This window comes from Pipistrellus hanaki, assembly GCF_964339955.1.
Source record: "Pipistrellus hanaki genome assembly, chromosome: 2".
Taxonomy (NCBI): Eukaryota; Metazoa; Chordata; class Mammalia; order Chiroptera; family Vespertilionidae; genus Pipistrellus; species Pipistrellus hanaki.
The window spans coordinates 94,262,425-94,273,256 of NC_140504.1; positions in this window are offsets into that span (position 1 = coordinate 94,262,425).

Consider the following 10,832-nt stretch of genomic DNA (forward strand, 5'->3'; position numbering starts at 1 on the left):
TATAAAATATAACATTAAAAACAAACTCTTAAATTAAAAACTTTTTTGAGGTATTTTATCACATAGCTTAGTAGCTTCAATACTGTCTTGGGCTAAAAACCTTATGTGTGGTAAAATATCAAATCTCTTGTTATGTTTCGTCTTAGCACAATATTTTAAAAATCCCATTTTTATGTAAGAATACTATAACAAAGGAATGAAGCACATAAATAATACAGACACTTCATAATCTTTGTGTATTCTTGATTTAGATGCTCTAAAAATCCTTAATTGTATTCTGTTTGATAACTTTCTGCTGATTTTTCTAGAGTCTGATGGCTACATTCATTCATTTTTATGTTAATACTAGAGGCCTGGTGCACAAAATTTGTGCAGGGGAGGTTTCCCTTGGTCCAGCCTGCACCCTATCCAATTTGAGACCCCTTAGGGGGTGTCTGACTGCCAGTTTAGGCCTGATGCTGCAATCTGGGATCCCTCTCCCAATCTGGTACTGCTAGCTCCTAACCGTTTCCCTGTTGGCAGAGCCACAGGACCCCCAGGCCTCACCTCACAGAGCAGCCACTGGGCCCCTCCTCCACTCTGTGCATGGCCATCTTGTGACAGCCATCTTATGGCAACATTTTAGAGCAATGTCTCAGAGGCCATCTTGTGACAATATTACATTAGGGTGTTGACCTAGGCTTTTATTATATAGGATGTTCAACTATTTTATTTTTTTAATTTGCACAAAGCTCTTAAACTATAAGACTGTTTTTAACTTAAAACTTTTTTCTTTTAGCCTTAGGTCCATGAGGAACAAATTCAGTAAATTATAAATACAGTAAAAAGCTAGTGCACAAAATTCATGCAAGGGTCTCAGCCTTTGCAGCCCCAGCATCATCTAAGAGGTCATCTGGAAGGTTGTCCAGATGGTCATTCGCTGTTCAACCCTTTGGTCAATTTGCATATTATGCTTTTATTATATTGATAGCAGTGTCATGAACCTCAAGTGGTAACATCAAAGTGGTAAGACACCTACTGTTAAAGAGAGGTGTGTAACAAGATGACGTTTGTGTTTCCCAGCATGCACTTCATGCACTTACATATGAGTAGTTTTCTTCTGCAATTTCTTAGCATTCTGGGGTAGGAAGCAACCTTAGTATTTGCTAAATCTTTATGGGTTAGGATACAACTGTTACATCTAGCAAGGCGCTCAGGTGGTGTTACTTTACAGATGAAGAAACTGAGGATCAAAGTGGTAAAGCAACTTGTGAAAGATCCCTAAAATTCAAATTGGTGCTTGCTTGATGTCAAAGCCCATGCTGTATTCACCATGGCAAGATTTTCTGTGCTTCAGTCACCACTCACGGCTAATATTTGCCACATGTAGCACTGCTTTACTTTTTGGTTTTGGTATATTTTTAAATATACTCCTTTTGGTTTTACATAAGCATATTGTAAAAAGAAATTAGTAATCTTCAAAGAAGGGAATAATGACTTCACAAAGAGAATCAGGTAAGGGTAGCTTTTAAGCAATTGCTTTTCAGAGCCTAAACTTCCATAGGTACTATTTTCCTAACAAGGAGAATGTGCCTTTCTTTATCCCTTCTCCCCAATCTGTTTTTAATGTGCAGAATTGCCCTGGGAATAAAAATCTTCAGGGTTAAAACAAATGGGTAAATGAAAATATCAGCTTTGGTATCAATGGGTAATGAGTCATTTTGTAAGGTAGGAGTTTCTCCAGTTTTGGTTTTGGCAAAATTGAAGAGAGACCTAATTGAGCTTTCAGCTTTCTGATCTGAGGAGACATTATTATGTGCATTTTGGGGTAGAATTCAAATGAATTCAAAGATCATCAATACTGTAAGAAAATTCTGATTCTCGACTAGGAAGATGGCTGCCGACAGGAAGGCAGACTGAAAGATAGTGCATGAATGAGAGAATGAAAGGAGAGTGTGTGGTTGCACAGGGAGTGTTTATTTGTGAGTTGAGGGACAGCTATATTCTAAAGAACTGTTGGGGATTATCAGACTAGATTCGCCTGACCGGGCAGCTCCACTGCTGCTGAAATCCCTCCTGGAGCAACCGGCTCTGACGTGGAGACTATGCCATCTTGAAGGGAGAGTGGCTGTTATCAGAAGCCTAAAAATCCTGGGAATCTACAACAATGCCACCCAGGGAATACCTGTAAACCCAAGAACACTGGACCCCAAGCAATGTGAATATGTGGACTTGGAGGAGCTCTGCACCTTCTCACAGAAAGGTCAAATTTCACCTAGGAAAAGATGAGGTCTGTGATCCAGGCAGGAGAGAGAAACACGCACAATGGGAGCTGGAGGATTTGGGAATGTCTGCGCCAACAAATATCTGTGGCAGTTGGAGCTACCCTGTTTCCCCGAAAATAAGACAGTGTCTTATATTAATTTTTGCTCCCAAAGATGCGCTAGGTCTTATTTTCAGGGGATGTCTTATCTTTCCATGAAGAAGAATACGGTACACATTTATTGTTAAATGAAAATAAAGGAAATTTATTACCTGTATACGGTACAGTAGTACGGTAGTTGTCAACACAAACCAGACAAACTAAATCCTACAGTATCAAGAATTTACTCATTTATTCAATGACAATCATGTCATCATCTTCTGGAACATCGTCATAACAATCCAATTCCTGAATATTTTTGGGAATTTCTTGTGACTCCATTTCTTTCAGAATCAGTGGACCAAATCTCTCATGTTTAGCCTAGCGGGAGACCTTATTTTCGGGGGATGCCTTATATTCCACTCAGAAGGAAACCTGTAGTAGGTCTTATTTTCAGAGGATGTCTTATTTTCGGAGAGACATGGTAGATGACCTTCAGATGTGGAAGGGGATCCACAGGGCTGCTAATAGAAGGGAAGTCTAAAAAGCAACCCATAGCTGAACTGGGCACAAAAGGCAGCCTAAAAATTTTAACAGTGTGGTAAAGAGGTGAGTTCATGCACTTACTCTGGCTCTTTTTCTTTAAATCCTTGCTTTTGATTACTAAGCCCAATATATAGGATAGCCCAATTGGGGACACTCTAAGAGACTGCTGGGGAAAGTTATTTTTCTGGAACAGGGGATCAGAGTGGGGAATAATGATCAGAGAACCAGCTCTGGGGCAGCCCATTCCCTCAAACCAGTATTAAGTGTGACAGGGAAAACAAAATATAAGCACTAGCTAGAGAGGACTTATAGATCTGGAAGTCAATCCAGAAAACTATCACCCAGGTGTAGAAACACAAATTGACTCTTGTGTAAATACAAATAAAGGAGTATAAGAAACACAGAAGTATTGCATGCTGGAAAATCAGGACTGTGGCTTACAACACTGAGGAGCAGTGGAACAGAGGGAACTTCGATACTGTCCTGACTAGGAAACAGACCTGCCAAACAGAACAATAGAGGAAGTGAATGACCTTCACTACTGCACATTTTTTTAAAAATATATTTTATTGATTTTGTACAGAGAGGAAGAGAGAAAGATAGAAAGCTAGAAACATCGATGAGAGAGAGTCATCGATCAGCTGCCTCTTGCACACCCCCTACTGGGGATATGCCCGCAACCAAGGTACATGCCCTTGACCGGAATTGAACCTGGGTCCCTTCAGTCCCCAAGCCGACGCTCTATCCATTGAGCCAAACTGGTCTCGGCTCACTACTGCACATTTTTATTTTTATTTGTTTTTCATCTTTTACTTAAGAAACTATTTTTTCTTTTTTCCTCACTTGATTTTACTTTTAAATTATTACATTTTTATTTTTAATCAGTATTAATACTACTACTATTTTACCTTTTTTAAAGTGTCATTTTATTTTCTCTTTATTTTATTTTGTGATCAGTGTTCTACATTCTATTTTCATCTTTTCTTTAGTATCATTTTACTCTATCTCAACTTTACTTTTATGCCAATAATCACTTCCCCACTTTTCCTCTTTTGTTGTCCTGTTTCTCTTACCCTATATCTGCTTTAGATTTTCCCTATTCCTTCTTTTTACCTTCTATTAAAAATTCATCCTACTTGAATATCTAATTTCCAATCCCCTGCTATAAGTCAATACAAACCTCTCTCTTGTCTTTCTTTGCAATCCATTTTTTTTCCACTGTTCTTTTGTTGTTGTTTGCTTGATTGTTGATTATATATATATATTTATGCTTGTGATGTTTCACTTTTTCTTTTTATTTTATTTTAGTTTGTATTTTGCTTCTGTTTTTCCTCAGCTCGCTTGATATTATTTGTTGTTTGTAGTTTGCATTCATCTCTAGGTATTTGTTGCTTGCATTTGTTGGGATTAGTGGCTGTTCTATTGGAGATTTCTCTCCATATAAATAGTATTTCCCCTTTTCCTTTTTATTCTCTTTTCTCCCTTACTTTTTTTCCTTTTCTCAATTTCATTTTTACACTAATTTTCTTCTTTCTTTCTTATCCCCTAATACTTTTTTCTCTGGTGGTCACCTTTATTTGGGGTTATTAATATCGTGAATACATTTGTGTTCAGTGCCTTGTGTCTTGTGCCTTGTTGTGTTGTATTTTGTGCCTTTAAACCAATGTTGGAGAGAGAGAACTACATAACCAAACACTAGGAGAAGAGAGATCATGGGAGACAAAGAAACAGCCTAGGAAGAAGAAGAGGAACACATTAGCAAGCTAGAAGACAAGGTAGGAAAAAATACCCAAGCAGAGCAGCATCTAGAAACAAACAAACAAACAAACAAAGAAACAAACAAACAGGAGGAGAGCCTAAGGGAACTCTGGGACAATACTAAACAAAACAACATCCGCATAATAGGGGTTCCAGAAGGAGAGGAAACTGAGCAAGAAAAAGAAAACCTGTTTGAAGAAATAATGACAGAAAACTTCCCTGATATAGGGAAGAAAAAAACTCACACATATCCAAGAAGCTCAGAGTCCCAACAAAATGAACCCCAAAAGACCAACACCAAGACACATTATAATTAAATTGGCAAACACCAATGACAAAGTAAGAATCTTAAAAGTGGCCAGAAAGAGACAGAAAGTTACCTACAAAGGATCCCCCACCAGACTAGTGATGGATTTCTCAACAGAAACTCATCAGACCAGAAGGGAATGGAATGAAAGATACAAAGTCATGCAAAGGAAGGGTATGAATCCAAGAATACTGTATCTAGTAAGGCTATCAATCAAAATTGAGAGAGAAACTAGGAGCTTCACAGACAAAAAAGGACTAAGGGAGTTTATTACCACCAAACCAGCAATGCAAGAAATACTAAAGGGTCTGCTGTAAAAAGAATATATAGGAAACAAAGAAGGAACACAGGGGTAAAGAATAAAAATGGCAACAAACAAGTACCTATCAATAATAACTTTAAATGTAAATGGATTCAGCTGGGACCGGTTTGGCTCAGTGGATAGAGCGTCGGCCTGCGGACTGAAAGGTCCCGGGTTCGATTACGGTCAAGGGCATGTACCTTGGTTGCGGGCATATCCCCAGTGGGGGGTATGCAAGAGGCAGCTGGTCGATGTTTCTCTCTCATCAACGTTTCTGACTCTCTGTCCCTCTCAATTCCTCTCTGTGTAAAATCAATAAAATATATTTAAATGTAAATGGATTCAATGTCCTAGTCAAAAGACATAGGGTAGCTGAGTGGGTAGGAAAACATGATTCATATATCTGCAATATACAGAAAAACCATCTCAAAAAAAAAAAAAAAAAAAAAAAAAAGACCCACATAGACTGAGGGTGAAGGGATGAAAAAAGGTTTTTCAGGTAAATAAAAACAAAACAAAACAAAAAAAACCCCTGGGGTAGCAATACTTATATCTCACAAATTAGATCTCAAAGTGAAAAACATAAAAAGAGATAAGGAAGGCTACCAAAGGGAGCAATCCAACAAGAAGAAATAACTCTGATAAACATATATGCATCCAATACAGGAGAACCTAAATACATTAAAAAAACACACAAAACTTTGGAGGATATCAAGGGAGAGAGTGACAGCAATACAATCATAGTAAGGGACTTTAATACCCGACTATCACCATTGAACAAATCCTCTAAATAAAAATCAGCAAAGAAACATCAATCCTAAATCACTCACTAGTTCAGATGGAATTGACATCTTCAGAACATTTAACCCCAAAGCCACAGAATATACATTCTTCTCAAGTGTACATGGGAAATTTTCAAATATAGACAATATATTGGGTCACAGGAAAAGTCTCTTCAAATTCAAGAAAATAAAAATCATATCAAACATCTCAGATAACAGTGGTATAAAACTGGAAAATCAACTGCAATAAAAACAATCCAAAAAAATCAAACACCTGGAGAGTAAACAGCATGCTATTAAACAATGACTGGGTTACCAGAGAGATCAAAAAAGAAGTAAAAAAATATGGCAACAAACGACAATGAAAACACAACAATCCAAAACCTATGGGGCCGAAACCAGTTTGGCTCAATGGTAGAGCATTGGTCTGCAGACTGAAAGGTCCCGGGTTCGATTCCGGTCAAGGGCATGTGCATTGGTTGCGGGCACATCCCTGGGAGGGGGTGTGCAAGAGGCAGCTGGTCAATGTTTCTCTCTCATCGACGTTTCTAGCTCTCTCTCTCCCTTCCTCTCTGTAAAAAATCAATAAAATATATTTTTAAAAAAACACCTATGGGACACAGAGAAAGTAGTCTTGAGAGGGAAGTTTATAGCTCTACAAGCCTACTGCAAAAAAACGCAAAAAACAATGGTAGAGAAAAACAAGATGGTGGCATAGGTAAACACCTTAGCTTGCTGCCTCACACAAGCACTTCAAAACTACAACTAAAAGACAAAATAAACATCATCCAGAATCATAGAAGGCTAGCTGAGTGGAAATTCTACAAATAGAGGAAAGAGAAAAGCACACTGAGACTCAGAGGAGCTGTGGAAGCAAAGTGCAGAGGTACGGAGGCGCAGGTGTGGAAAGGGCTGGCAGCTGAGTACGCGGCTGTCTTTTTTATTTTAATAAATATTTATTGTACAGATTATTATAGTTGTTCCTCTTTTTTCCCCACATAGCTCTCCCCCATCCAGTTCCTATCCTACCCTCTGCCCTTACCCCCCTCCCACTGTCCTCATCCAGAGGTGCACAGTTTTTGTCCAGTCCCTTCCCATACCCCACGGGAAGAGACTGGACAAAAATCGTACCCCTCTGGATGAGGACAGTCAGGGGTGGGGGATGGCATGGGGTGGGTGGGAACCTGGTGGAGGGGAACTAGAGGGGAAAAAAGAGGAACAACTGTGATAATATGAACAATAAAGATTTACTAAATTAAAAAAAAGAAAAAATGGTAATAAATTATCTAAACCTACAACTCAAAGAATTAGAAAGAGAGCAAGAAAAGCCCAGTGTAAGAGAAGGAAGGAAATAATAAAGATCAGAGCAGAGATAAATGACATAGAGACAAAAAGCAAAAAACAAAAACAAAAAACCCCCACAAAAAACACAATACAAAAGATGAACAAAAACAGAAACTGGTTCTTTGAAAAGATAAATAAGATTGAGAACCTTAGGCAGGCTCATCAAGAAGCAAAGAGAGAGAACCCAAATAAACAAAATCAAAAATGAAAAAGGAAAAATAACAACAGACAATACAGAAATACAAAGAATTGTTAAAAAATACTATGAACAACTTTATTCCAACAAACTGGACAACCTGGAGAAAATGAACATATTCCTAGAAAAATACAACCTTCCAAAACTCAATCAGGAAGAATCTAAACATCTCAATAGGCCAATAACTATGGAAGAAATTAAAGCAGTCATCAAAAATTTTTCAGCAAACAAAAGCCCCGGGCCAGATGGCTTCACAGGGGAGTTTTACCAAGCATTCAAGGAAGAACTAAAATCTATCCTCCTCAAACTATTCCAAAAAATTTAAGAGGAAGGAACACTTCCAAGGTCCTTCTATGAAGCCAGCATCACCCTAATACCAAAACCAGATAAAGACAACACAATGAAAGAGAATTACAGGCCAATATCCATCATGAACATAGATAACAAAATCCTCAACAAAATTCTAGCAAATTGTATCCAGCAGTACATCAGAAAGATCATACACCATGAACAAGCAGGATTTATCCCAGGGATGCAAGGATGGTGCAATATCCACAAATCAATAAATGTGATACATCACATAAACAAATTCAGATAAAAATCACATAGTCATATCAATTGATGCAGAAAAAGCATTTGAGAAAATCCAACACCATTTCTTGATAAAAACTCTCAGCAAGGTGGGAATAGAAGGATCATACCTCAACATAATAAAAGCCATATATGACAAACCTATCACCAACATTATACTCAATTGGCAAAAACTAAAACCATTTCTTCTAAGAACAGGAACAAGACAGGGATGCCCACTCTCATCACTCCTGTTCAACATAGTACTCGAAGTATTAGCCATTGCAATTAGATAAGAAGAAGAAATAAAAGTTATCCAAATTGTAAAAGAAAAAGTAAAGCTTTCCTTATTTGCTGATGACATAATATTGTACATGAAAAACCCTAAAGACTCCACCAAAAAAAAAAAATTAGACTTAATAAATGAATTCTGCAATGTAGCAGGATACGAAATTAATGCCAAGAAATCTATGGCATTTCTATACACCAATAGTGAACTTACAGAGAGACTACAAAAGCAATCCCATTTACTATTCACCAAAAAAGTTAAGATACCTAGGAATAAACTTATTAAGGAGATAAAAGACCTATACGCAGAAAACTGCAGGACGCTGAAAAATGAGATAGAGGAAGACATAAACAGATGGAAGAACATACTATATTCATGGATTGGTATAATCAACATCAGTAAAATGTCCATATACCCAAAGCAATCTATAGATTCAATGCAATCCCCATTAAAATACCAACAGCATATTTTATGGACCTAGAAAAAATTCTCCAAAAATTTTATCTGAAATAAAAAAAGACCCTGAATAACTACAGCAATCCTGATAAAGAAGAACAAAGTGTGTGGGATCTCAATACCAGATTTCAAGCTGTATTACAAAGCCAATGTTCTCAAAGCAGCCTGGTACTGGCACAAAAACAGACATGTAAACTAGAGGAATAGAATAGAGAAATAAGAAATCATCCCAAACCTCTATACTCAATTAATATTTGATGAAGGAGGCATGAACAAACAATGGAGTCAAGACAGTCTCTTCAACAAATGGTGTTGGGAAAATTGGACAGATACATGCAAAAAATGAAATTGGACCACCAACTTATACCATACATAAAAATAAACTTAAAATGTATAAAGAACTTAAACATAAGACAGGAAATCATAAACATATTAGAGGAATCCACAGGCAGCAAAATCTCAGACATATGCCAAAGCAATTTTCTCACTGATCCAGCGCCTAGGGCAATGGAAGCTAAAGAGAAAATAAATAAATGGGACTACATCAAAATACAAAGCTTTTGTACAGCAAAAGAAACCATCAACAAAACAACAAGAACCCCACTGCATGGGAGTACATATTTGCCAATATTATCACCAATAAATATTTCATCTCCAACATTTACAGGGAACTCATACAACTTAACAAAAGGAAGATAAACCACCCAATTAAAAAAATGGGCAATAGACATAAATAGATACTTTTTGAAAGAAGACAGAAGGGAGCTCAAGAGACATATGAAAACATGTCAAAGACACTAATTTTCTGGTATGCAAATCAAAATGCAATGTGGTACCATCTCATACCTATCAGAATGGCTATCATCAACAAATCAACAAATGACAAATGCTGGAGAGGATGCAGAGAAAAAGGAACCCTCTTGCACTGCTGGTAGGACTGCAGACTGGTGCAGCCACTGTGGAGAACAGTATGGAGTTTCCTCAAAAAAACTAAAAATAGAACTGCCATTTGACCCATTAATCCCACTTTTAGGAATATATCCCAAGAAACTAGAAACACCAATCAGAAAGAATATATGCACCCCTATGTTCATAGCAGCACAATTTACAATAGCTAAGATTTGGGAACAGTCTAAATGCCCATTAGCAGTTGAGTGGATTAGAAAACCATGGTACATCTTACAGTGTTTCCCAAAGTGTGGTACGCGTACCCCCAGGGGTACGGAAAAGTTTGGTGGTGGTACGCATTGCACTGGAGTTTGGTGGGGATATGCACTGCACCATGCTTAGCTGCGCCTAATTCTACATTCTCATGAGTACGATGGGTACTCAGCATTACGAAAATTATAGAAGGGGTACACATATGTCAAAAGTTTGGGAAACACTGAATTACAATGGAATACTATGCTGCTATTAAAAAGAAGGAATTCCTACCATTTGCAGCAGCATGGATGGAACTGGAGAGCATTATGCTAAGCAAAATAAGCCCATTAATGAAAGAAAAATACCACATGATCTCACTCATTTATGGAAAATAATGAACATTATAACCTGATGAATAAAAAGATAGATACAGAGGCAGTGAAGCATGGAATAGACTTAAATTACAGTGGGAAGGCTGGGGAGTGTTTGGTATATGGGGGGGGGGAGATTAATCAAAGAATTTGTATGCATGCATATAAGCATAACCAATGGACACAAGACACTGAGGGGGTGGGATGAAGGCATGTGCTAGGGGTTAGGGGAAGCTGGGGGAAGGTCAATGGGGGATACTTTAAACAATAAAATAAAATTGAATACTTTAAACAATAAAATTAAATTAAAAGAAAAAAGAAAATTCTGATTCCCATTTACATATGTCAACAAGGTTTTTCAGAAGTAACATCTATAAAAATGAAAAACAGAAATAGAATTGGTGCTGATCTGTCTCATTCGAGCAGTA